Source organism: Dendropsophus ebraccatus, unplaced genomic scaffold (genome assembly GCF_027789765.1).
Source record: "Dendropsophus ebraccatus isolate aDenEbr1 unplaced genomic scaffold, aDenEbr1.pat pat_scaffold_989_ctg1, whole genome shotgun sequence".
NCBI lineage: Eukaryota > Metazoa > Chordata > Amphibia > Anura > Hylidae > Dendropsophus > Dendropsophus ebraccatus.
The window spans coordinates 18,219-31,877 of record NW_027210589.1 but is presented as its reverse complement, the minus strand read 5'-3'; the positions used below and the strand labels follow the sequence as shown (position 1 = coordinate 31,877).

The window sequence follows — 13,659 nt, the reverse complement described above, 5'->3', positions numbered from 1 at the left end:
ATTACTACTTCTGATATTTTTGGATTGTGCTGCAAGCTACAGTAGCTCGGGCAGCGAGGGACCGGAAGAGGGGGTGCTGGTATAAAAGTTATCCCCGTACAGGTGGTGACCTTTATCCAGCAGTGGGAAGATCAGTTCCCGAATGATCTCCCCACTAACTCGGAGGATGGGGGGGGCATTGTGGAGGCATCTGGGGGCTGGATTCGGGTGTCCCTTCCTTCATACACTCTAAGGGTACGTGCACACTGCGGAATGGCGAAGGATAACCCTTTGTGCATTCCACAGCTGGCACCCACCGGCAGACTGATGCGGGCGCGCACGTCTCTACACGTGTCATAGACTCCATTCTATGCACAGGCGGATTCCGCTCTCCGTCTAACGTATTCATTCTTTGGACGAACGATGGAATCCGCCTGTGCATAGAATGGAGTCTATGACACGGGTGGAGACACGCGCCGGCATCAGTCCGCCAGGTGGGTGCCAGCTGCGCAATGCACAAAGGGTTATCCTTCGCCATTCCGCAGTGTGCACGTACCCTATATCTGTAAGTGTACCCAGAGGTACTGTCACAGAGTTAGTAGAATTTCACGCCATACCGTCATCTCTTATTGGGACGGTACTGGCGGAAAAGACGTGTCTGGGAGGCAGCGTACGCTACGCTACCCCCAGACATGTCACTGGATGATGAGGATGAATGGAGGAACGAAGGATCCCCCCATTCATCCTCACTGGCTGTTTCGGGGTCAGAGGCAATAATAGCGTATGCGTCCGATACCGAAAACACGCCGGGGGCCACTTTTATATAGGGATTGGTATATGGGGTATGTAGTGGTGTAGTGTCAAACTTTATTCAATGTAGTGTGGTGTAATGAAGTGTTTTTTACGTGTTTTTTTTACAGTAAGTAGTTTAAAAAAAACCTACGCCAAAAATGGTGTTGCTGATAAATGCCGCACTTATGTGCGGCACTTATTAGCAGACTGTGGCAGTAGGATATAGAAAAAAAACACCCTACGCCAAAAAGGAGGAGTTGCTAATTAGCAGCGCACTTTTGTGCGATGCTGATCAACACTCAGCGGCGATAGGGTGCGGAAAATAGAAAAAAAAAATTTGGAAAAAAAAAAAACTTTTACTACATGCTGAACATCCCTATAGTGGCTGATACGTGTATTACACTTATCAGCCGCTAGAGGGCAGCAGAGCGCAAGATCCGAAAAAAGACGACGCTGGAGCCGAAAAAATCCGAAAAAAGACGACGCTGGTGCCGAAAAAAGCCGAACGGGACGTCACGAAAGAAGCCGAAGACCCGACGAGAAGAAGAGGATGCCGCGAACCCGGAAGACGCCGATCAGGACCCCGGGACAGGTGAGTAATGTAGAAATACCTGCTCTGGACCCCTCAGCTACCTAGCTGAGGGGTCCAGAGCAGGTATTTATTACTTGTGGGGACTTTGATTGCCGTGAACGGCCGGCCGTTACCGGCCGGCTGTTCACGGCGATCGGGCCGGTGGTACTGTGACCACCATTACTTTTTACAGTAATGGCGGTCGGTGCCGTCCTCGGAAAGCACCGACCGCCATTTTATCCGGGTCATTGGGTCACCGATGGCCCGGAAAGGTTCCGATCGCCGCTATGGGCTAATCAGTAAATGGTAAATGCTTAGAGCATTTGTGTAGTATCTAGGTTGAAAAGGCGGTTGGAATTGCATAAGGGAAGTGGAAACTAAGTGATATAGGTTATAGGTCATCACTACTAATAAGTATAAATTATGTTATAAGATGTTCCAATATTGACCCATGGATAGAATCATGTGTCAACAGGAGGGATGGTAGTGTTACAGTACATCCACAGTGTTCAGTACTTAAAAATAAATTTTTACTATTAGAAATTTTGTTTAATTTGTAACTTTTGAAAGAAATTATCCATAGGAAATGTGAGACTCATGATGACGAGTACAATATAACTGGTAAATTTGCCCTATGTAATAGAGACTAGGAAGACTGAAGGGGCAAAAGGGATGCCTCACCTATGACAACACCAGGTAAACGTCCTGCTGGGCAGCAGAAGATGAGATTGGTCACTGGTATCGGGTAAAGTAGGAGAGAGGCTGCATAAGCAGCAGCCGGTACCAAGAAAAATGGTTCTCCTCCAGTAATCGTTGGCTACAAGCCCACTCAGTGGTCTATTAGGCAAAAGTCGGAGCTTTCTCCCAGGTATATAGCGTTAATTTGGAAATGTCCAGCCTAGGAAAAAGAAAAAAAAATGCAGTTTGAGAAGTCTTCCCCTACTTATTATGGGCAGACATGTTAAGAACCACCGGTATAAACCCAGATGGGAAGGTTCATATCAGATCCTACTCACTGCTCCCACCGCCATTATGATAGCAGAAAGAATCTCTTGGATCCATCGGTCACATTGTAAATTGGTGAGACTAGAACAGGAAGGGAAAGAATAGAATCTGTTCTCTTTGCTGAAGTCCACTACAAAGGGAGGTTATTCAGAAGGGATAACCTGTCTCAACCGAGAAGGGTGATTGTTCAGAACAATCTGTGGCCGAAGAATCCAATCCAACTTCCCTCTCCCGGCAAAGAGACAGATTAGGAATGTATCTATTAGGGATAGTGATGTGTATACTCCAAGAGATAGTACAGGGTAAACAGGTGGATCCAACTAGTTATGGTAGATGGGAGGAGAACAGAGATCTGAAAGGCCTTAAAGTTGTTAATATCACTTTTATTGAAGGCCAAGAAGCCACAATACAGATTGATTTTTGTACTCTGTTACTGCAAATCCCAAGGTCAAACTATGTCCTTACCAAAGGTAGATAAGTATATGTGTGTTATTGACGACCCAACTGATTATGATAGCGTATGGTGCAACAAGTGGATGTCAGCCTGGTGGACTACCAGAGAGAAACCTTATGGTAACTCTTTTAGTTTTCGTAACAAAGATTTGTATAACGGATTTTCCATAAAAAAGAAAAACAAGTCCCCTTGTACAACGTCTGATAATTGCAATGAATTACTAATCACATTAAAAAACCCAAAGAAGTCAGATCAGGGATTATATGCAATAGCGGCAGACGCTTCAGGGAAAGACCCTGTAGGACATCTCTTTATCATCATACAAGATGCAAAAACCAATACCAAGGTAGAGATACCAGGAGGTGCCACCATAGGAAAAATAGGTCAGTTTGTTAGATTCACCAACTTGACATATGAAGATAGATTAACACTAGAAGTAGGATATGAGGAAAAGAATGAATGGTTGGAATGGATCAGGTATACGGCACGGAGCCTTAAAAAAGAGAATTGCATAGCTTGTGTAACAGCCAGACCACACCTTGGTACAGTCCCATTTCCATTGAACAATCAGAACGATCCTGAGGGACTACGATGCATGATAAAATTATATGATAACAGATATAAACTCACTGAAAAAGAGGAGAAATGTAAAACTCTGTCACTTTTGTTCCCACCAACCAAGACATTGGACCTACCACCACAGGTAATTGCTTATCCTGGTAACTATACTTGTGTTAGTCTTCCAGGGAATGGACACAACTATGGGAGGCTCCATGATAAATATTGTAGAGAAAGAATTGATGTCTCGAACGATCGGAACTACTTGCCCATCTGGCCAAGCCAACTAACCCCGAGGTCTGACATATGGTGGTTATGTGGGGATAATCGACTACGGGCTGGAATCGAGCAGAATTCTCAAGGGGATTGTGCCTTGGTACAGCTTGTCATGCCCTTCCACTTACTGTCAGAAGGTTGGCCAGAACAGGTGAGTAGAACCATGAGGCAGAAGAGGGACTCCCCCAAGGGGGGCTTTCGATTCTAGTATCTACATAGACCGCACTGGAGTTCTCCGAGGTGTTCCGAAGCCAGAAATCAGATTGCTGCAGGGTGGGAGTCCATCTTCTGGTGGGTAACCATAAATAAGAATGTAGATTGGATAAATTACATATATTATAATCAACAGAGATTTGTAAACTATACCAGAGACGCAATTAAAGGAATAGCAGAACAACTAGGGCCTACCTCGCTGATGGCTTGGCAAAACAGAATGGCTCTAGATATGTTGTTGGCAGAAAAAGGAGGTGTGTGTAAAATGATAGGAGGGTATTGTTGTACTTTTATTCCTAACAATACAGCCCCAGATGGAAGTATCACAAGAGCCCTCAAAGGATTGACCGCTCTGTCTGACGAATTATCTGAAAATTCTGGATATGATGATCCGTTTACCTCTTGGATGGGAAGCTGGTTCGGAAGGTGGTCAGGACTGGTAACTTCGACCTTAATATCCATAGGCATCGTTGTAGGTATCCTAACTACCTGTGGATGTTGCGCTATATCCCATGCATAAGAAGACTCATACAGAGACTAATTGACACTTCGCTGACTAAAACGATGTATCCACAGATCAACCCTTCCATGTGTGAGAATGGGTATGGACTCGGAGATGTATAATTGGAAATCATATATCATTGTGGACATTTGGTGCTGGATTCTTGGTGATTCTATTTTTCTATTTTGTATGCACAGGAGGGAATGTTAGAAAAATTCATATTTGATCGGTTAATCATACTAAAATATATTCATAGAATAGTTATGCGCTAATGAAACTTAAGTGATTGCGCCCAATCCTAAGTATTGAGAAGCTTATAGAGGCAATATACATAATTTACATGTATACTATGTTTTTGAAGAGGTATATAATGGGTTAAGTGTTGAGAAGTTAGATTGTGAAAGGTGCAGACGTGTGGAAATAAAGCTAAAATGCCTGGTTGACCGCTCTTTGCACCTCTAAACAGGAGGCTTAACGCCCTGTACCTCTAGTTCACTTCTGTTTTTGTCTCAACTGTAACTTCTGTCTTAACCGCAAATATCCGGTATATAATGCAAAGAGACGTTGTACTTCTTGCACTTGGTGGAAGCATTTCGTGGAAGCTGGTGCCCTTGTTAACAAGTAATAAACTTTATCCTCAATTCAGATCATCCGTGTCCCGTGGTTGATAGACAAAGAAATTCTCCTGACATTACACATATACAGCTCAGCTACATGTACATTACACATATACAGCTCAGCTACATGTACATTACACATATATACAGCTCAGCTACATGTACATTACACACATACAGCTCAGCTACATGTACATTACACACATACAGCTCAGCTACATGTACATTACACATATACAGCTCAGCTACATGTACATTACACACATATACAGCTCATCTACATGTACATTACACACATATACAGCTCAGCTACATGTACATTACACATATATACAGCTCAGCTACATGTACATTACACACATACAGCTCAGCTACATGTACATTACACACATACAGCTCAGCTACATGTACATTACACACATACAGCTCAGCTACATGTACATTACACATATATACAGCTCAGCTACATGTACATTACACATATACAGCTCAGCTACATTTACATTACACACATATACAGCTTAGCTACATGTACATTACACATATACAGCTCAGCTACATGTACATTACACACATACAGCTCAGCTACATGTACATTACACACATACAGCTCAGCTACATGTACATTACACACATACAGCTCAGCTACATGTACATTACACACACATACAGCTCAGCTACATGTACATTACACACATATATATACAGCTCAGCTACATGTACATTACACACATATACAGCTCAGCTACATGTACATTACACATACAGCTCAGCTACATGTACATTACACATATACAGCTCAGCTACATGTACATTACACACATACAGCTCAGCTACATGTACATTACACATACACAGCTCAGCTACATGTACATTACACACATACAGCTCTGCTACATGTACATTACACACATATACAGCTCAGCTACATGTACATTACACACATACAGCTCAGCTACATGTACATTACACATATACAGCTCAGCTACATGTACATTACACACATATACAGCTCAGCTACATGTACATTACACACATACAGCTCAGCTACATGTACATTACACATATACAGCTCAGCTACATGTACATTACACATATACAGCTCAGCTACATGTACATTACACATATACAGCTCAGCTACATGTACATTACACACATACAGCTCAGCTACATGTACATTACACATATACAGCTCAGCTACATGTACATTACACATAACAGCTCAGCTACATGTACATTACACATATACAGCTCAGCTACATGTACATTACACATATACAGCTCAGCTACATGTACATTACACACATATACAGCTCAGCTAGATGTACATTACACATATACAGCTCAGCTACATGTACATTACACATATACAGCTCAGCTACATGTACATTACACACATACAGCTCAGCTACATGTACATTACACATATACAGCTCAGCTACATGTACATTACACACATACAGCTCAGCTACATGTACATTACACATATACAGCTCAGCTACATGTACATTACACACATACAGCTCAGCTACATGTACATTACACATATACAGCTCAGCTACATGTACATTACACACATACAGCTCAGCTACATGTACATTACACACATATACAGCTCAGCTACATGTACATTACACACATACAGCTCAGCTACATGTACATTACACAATATACAGCTCAGCTACATGTACATTACACATATACAGCTCAGCTACATGTACATTACACATATACAGCTCAGCTACATGTACATTACACATATACAGCTCAGCTACATGTACATTACACACTATACAGCTCAGCTACATGTACATTACACACATATACAGCTCAGCTACATGTACATTACACACATATACAGCTCAGCTACATGTACATTACACACATACAGCTCAGCTACATGTACATTACACATATATACAGCTCAGCTACATGTACATTACACATATACAGCTCAGCTACATGTACATTACACACATATACAGCTCAGCTACATGTACATTACACACATATACAGCTCAGCTACATGTACATTACATATATACAGCTCAGCTACATGTACATTACACACACACATACAGCTCAGCTACATGTACATTACACATATATACAGCTCAGCTACATGTACATTACACACATACAGCTCAGCTACATGTACATTACACATATACAGCTCAGCTACATGTACATTACACACATATACAGCTCAGCTACATGTACATTACACACATACAGCTCAGCTACATGTACATTACACACATATACAGCTCAGCTACATGTACATTACACACATACAGCTCAGCTACATGTACATTACACATATACAGCTCAGCTACATGTACATTACACATATACAGCTCAGCTACATGTACATTACACACATATACAGCTCAGCTACATGTACATTACACACATACAGCTCAGCTACATGTACATTACATATATACAGCTCAGCTACATGTACATTACACACATACAGCTCAGCTACATGTACATTACACATATACAGCTCAGCTACATGTACATTACACATATACAGCTCAGCTACATGTACATTACACACATACAGCTCAGCTACATGTACATTACACATATACAGCTCAGCTACATGTACATTACACATACAGCTCAGCTACATGTACATTACACATATACAGCTCAGCTACATGTACATTACACACATACAGCTCAGCTACATGTACATTACACATATACAGCTCAGCTACATGTACATTACACATATATACAGCTCAGCTACATATACATTACACATATACAGCTCAGCTACATGTACATTACACATATACAGCTCAGCTACATGTACATTACACATATACAGCTCAGCTACATGTACATTACACATATACAGCTCAGCTACATGTACATTACACATATACAGCTCAGCTACATGTACATTACACACATACAGCTCAGCTACATGTACATTACACACATATACAGCTCAGCTACATGTACATTACACATATACAGCTCAGCTACATGTACATTACACATATACAGCTCAGCTACATGTACATTACACATATACAGCTCAGCTACATGTACATTACACATATACAGCTCAGCTACATGTACATTACACACATATACAGCTCAGCTACATGTACATTACACATATACAGCTCAGCTACATGTACATTACACACATACAGCTCAGCTACATGTACATTACACATATACAGCTCAGCTACATGTACATTACACACATACAGCTCAGCTACATGTACATCACACATATACAGCTCAGCTACATGTACATTACATATATACAGCTCAGCTACATGTACATTACACATATATACAGCTCAGCTACATGTACATTACACATATACAGCTCAGTAACATGTACATTACACATATACAGCTCAGCTACATGTACATTACACACATATACAGCTCAGCTACATGTACATTACACACATACAGCTCAGCTACATGTACATTACACATATACAGCTCAGCTACATATACATTACACATATACAGCTCAGCTACATGTACATTACACACATATACAGCTCAGCTACATGTACATTACACATATACAGCTCAGCTACATGTACATTACACATATAAAGCTCAGCTACATGAACATTACACATATACAGCTCAGCTACATGTACATTACACACATATACAGCTCAGCTACATGTACATTACACACATATACAGCTCAGCTACATGTACATTACACACATACAGCTCAGCTACATGTACATTACACACATACAGCTCAGCTACATGTACATTACACATATACAGCTCAGCTACATGTACATTTCACACATACAGCTCAGCTACATGTACATTACACACATATACAGCTCAGCTACATGTACATTACACACATACAGCTCAGCTACATGTACATTACACACATTCAGCTCAGCTACATGTACATTACACACATATACAGCTCAGCTACATGTACATTACACACATACAGCTCAGCTACATGTACATTGCACATATACAGCTCAGCTACATGTACATTGCACACATACAGCTCAGCTACATGTACATTACACACATATACAGCTCAGCTACATGTACATTACACACATACAGCTCAGCTACATGTACATTACACATACAGCCCAGCTACATGTACATTACACATATATACAGCTCAGCTACATGTACATTACACACATATACAGCTCAGCTACATGTACATTACACATATATACAGCTCAGCTACATGTACATTACACACATACAACTCAGCTACATGTACATTACACATATATACAGCTCAGCTACATGTACATTACACACATACAACTCAGCTACATGTACATTACACATATACAGCTCAGCTACATGTACATTACACACATACAGCTCAGCTACATGTACATTACACACATACAGCTCAGCTACATGTACATTACACATATACAGCTCAGCTACATGTACATTACACACATATACAGCTCAGCTACATGTACATTACACATATACAGCTCTGCTACATGTACATTACACATATACAGCTCAGCTACATGTACATTACACATATACAGCTTAGCTACATGTACATTACACATATATACAGCTCAGCTACATGTACATTACACACATACAGCTCAGCTACATGTACATTACACATATATACAGCTCAGCTACATGTACATTACACACATACAACTCAGCTACATGTACATTACACATATACAGCTCAGCTACATGTACATTACACACATACAGCTCAGCTACATGTACATCACACATATACAGCTCAGCTACATGTACATTACATATATACAGCTCAGCTACATGTACATTACACATATATACAGCTCAGCTACATGTACATTACACATATACAGCTCAGTAACATGTACATTACACATATACAGCTCAGCTACATGTACATTACACACATATACAGCTCAGCTACATGTACATTACACATATACAGCTCAGCTACATATACATTACACATATACAGCTCAGCTACATGTACATTACACACATATACAGCTCAGCTACATGTACATTACACACATACAGCTCAGCTACATGTACATTACACATATACAGCTCAGCTACATGTACATTACACATATAAAGCTCAGCTACATGCACATTACACATATACAGCTCAGCTACATGTACATTACACACATACAGCTCAGCTACATGTACATTACACACATATACAGCTCAGCTACATGTACATTACACACATACAGCTCAGCTACATGTACATTACACACATACAGCTCAGCTACATGTACATTACACATATACAGCTCAGCTACATGTACATTACACACATACAGCTCAGATACATGTACATTACACACATACAGCTCAGCTACATGTACATTACATATATACAGCTCAGCTACATGTACATTACACACATACAGCTCAGCTACATGTACATTACACACATATACAGCTCAGCTACATGTACATTACACACTACACACATACAGCTCAGCTACATGTACATTACACACATATACAGATCAGCTACATGTACATTACACATATACAGCTCAGCTACATGTACATTACACACATACAGCTCAGCTACATGTACATTACACACATACAGCTCAGCTACATGTACATTACACATACACAGCTCAGCTACATGTACATTACACATATACAGCTCAGCTACATGTACATTACACACACATACAGCTCAGCTACATGTACATTACACATATACAGCTCAGCTACATGTACATTACACACACATACAGCTCAGCTACATGTACATTACACACATATACAGCTCAGCTACATGTACATTACACATATACAGCTCAGCTACATGTACATTACACATATACAGCTCAGCTACATGTACATTACACATATACAGCTCAGCTACATGTACATTACACACACCCTCCCCACAGCCCCAACCCTAACCCTCCTGATTAGCACCGACCCCGAGGGTTAGGGTTGTTGTGTGGGAAGGGGATAGTTAGATGTTTGTAGTAACCCTAATCCGACCCCCAACCCTAATACTAACACTAAACGCTCGGATCAGGGTCGGGGGTCCGGCAGGATCTGAGTTTGGCTGCTAGGAAGCCCGGAGTGGAGCAGCCAATGAAATCCGCCTATAGGCTCTGTTCACACAGCGTTTTTTACAGCTCCGTTTAAAATGACGTTTGTAATTTTCAGACGTCATTTAGCTGTCTGGCTGCCGGTCGGTGCAATGACGGCCGCTGGTACATTCTTCTAGTTTAGAAGGTGTCTCTTTCATTAAAAAGTCCATTGACTTTAATAGTAAAACCGGTGAAAGGAGAGTGAAAAAAGAAAAACTGTGTGTGAATAACGCATCAAGCGCTAAAAAGAAAGGGGCGCCCCAGCCGTCCCCATCGTAGCGCCAATCTGTGACATGTGGGAGGGGCTTCAGTGACATAAAAAGCAGAGCGAAAGCCTCAGAAATGGGACTGGGTCAGTACAGTGTGATGTGTGACGTCCCCTGATGTTACTTATCACTACACGTGAGAGGGTCAGAATCCCTGACCTCAGAGGCGGCTGAAGACATCAGAGACACAGAGGAGGACACCGGGGGAGCGCGGACAGGTAAGTATTGATGAGCGAACAGCTGAACTGCACCAAAACCGCTCAGCAATTGTTTTACTGTTTTAGTGCAGTTCCTTATGGTTCCTAACCTGCCCAACAGAATTTTTGACAACGTGTCTCATCTCTAGTCAGTGCGGATTAATGTTGTGCGTTCCAGTGGATGGGAGATCAGTGATGACCTGGAATGATGGAAGGAGGATCACAGAGGAGCTCTGCATGGACAGATCATCAGAGATTCCTCAGACGGCCATTAATAACCTGACTGATAGCGTGCCAAGCCGCGTACATGCCGGGATTTCTGCACATGGCGCTCATACTCCATACTAAATGCTTGTCTATTAGCATGTCTATCGACTTGATAAGGATGCACCTCATAGTGCTGCCATACTGACTGACTGCTCCGAATTACAAGTTATATATAAGTGTATAGTGCGCAGTAACCACACTAACACACTGATGGGTAAGGTGGATCTCCTTTATTCAGTATATATATATATCCTGGAGGCGGGTGTTCTTCTACTAAGGCTCGTGCCAGTACTTCATTGGCTGAGGTAAAAAAAGAGTTACTTGCATAGCACCAGTGTTACTTACATAAGCTTTACAGAATGTAACATCTCTCCGTGCTTAGAGGGTCAGCGCCATATTGCAATGGCTTCACTAAATATACAAAATATCCCATCCTTGATAGATGTGTAGTGACCCAGTACAGGCTCCTAGATCCTATTGCACCTGAGTAAGGTAATTCCCTTAGGATCACACAACTTGGATGAGATATTTCCTGTAGTTGGTGTTTTTCCCACTAGATGTCACTATTGTGTTTGTTGTAACTCAAGCTCAACGGTCAATGGTTATGTATCACATGATGTCTTGTCCACTCAAAGGTGCAGGTGCTTTTCCCTCTTTTTTTTCTGACCTATCCTTCACTCTCTCTCTTTCTCCACACACACACAGCCCACCAATCACAGAAGGGTTTAGTTTGCCCCTGTAGGGAGGACATAGTTCCTGGTGGGAGGAGTTTGTTAGTCTCAATTCTGTAGTCAGTGTGAGAGGAAGCAAACAGAACAAGTCTCTGGAGAAGCCGAGCCAGGACCTGGCTTTGGCCAGGTCCTCTAACAGGGATGAGCAGTTAGTGGTAATCATTCTAGAGAGTGGATGTGTGAAGGGACAGCTAAGTGAGCCATGTTTTCTGTTACGAGTAACAGAACCAGGGATGCAGTGCTAAGTTAGCTACAGGAGGTGAGAAGCCAAACAGGGATTACCTTGTGCATGCCAGGAACCTCTCTACAATGTGCAGGGCAGTTACCCTAGGAGTCATAGGAACTGACCCCAGGGGAACAAAGGTACTAAGGAAAAGTTTACATATTCCACTGTGCAGTGCAGAACAACTGGAAAACCTCAGGAGCCTGCTTACCTAGATAACAAGGCCTGGGGCTTGTACTGCCCACCTAGGACGGGTATTCCGTAACTAGGGGACAAAAGGCAGTTCAGAAAGAAGTCATCTGTGAGTATAAGTATTCCCTCTCTATTCTTCTTCTATAGACAACTTGTCAGGAACAAGACAAGACAGTGAGCCCTGACGCTGAACCCAGCCCACTGTCCCTGCCTACTTGCTGCAATCTGCCCTAAAATGGCAGTGAGCAACTGGGCGGCGGTCCCTGCACTTGCTGGGTGGAACACAAAACAAGACAGACAAGCACAATAAAGAATAGTACACAGTCCGGGTCACAACAATCGGGCAGCAAAAGTACAAAATCAGAATCCAATAGGCGTAGTCAAAGTCCAGGCAGTATGGTCAGGAGCAGGCGGCAAGCAAGGGAGGTCAAGGAATTAAGGCCCTATTCCACGGAACGCATATCGTTCGTATTTGGGCGATATCGGCCGCTACGAACGATAATCGTCCTGTGGAATAGAACAATCAGCTGACATCTTTCATGTCGGCTGATCGTTGCAGTACATGTTGAAAAACAAGCGACTGATATAGCAGCGATCAGCTGCCGTCGCTCCGTTGAATAGGAGCGTCGGCAGCAGACGCTGCTGTATCCTATTGGGCTGCCCGGACGATCAGCGATCGTTTGCTCCTCTTAACGACCCGTGGAATAGGGCTTAAGTTATA

At 42.0% G+C, this 13,659-nt stretch overlaps 1 pseudogene; it reads left to right on the top strand.

Moving 5' to 3' along the window:
• The window catches only part of LOC138781783 (zinc finger protein 850-like), a 34,449-nt pseudogene that overhangs the window by 15,396 nt on the left and 5,394 nt on the right, over positions 1-13,659 (top strand).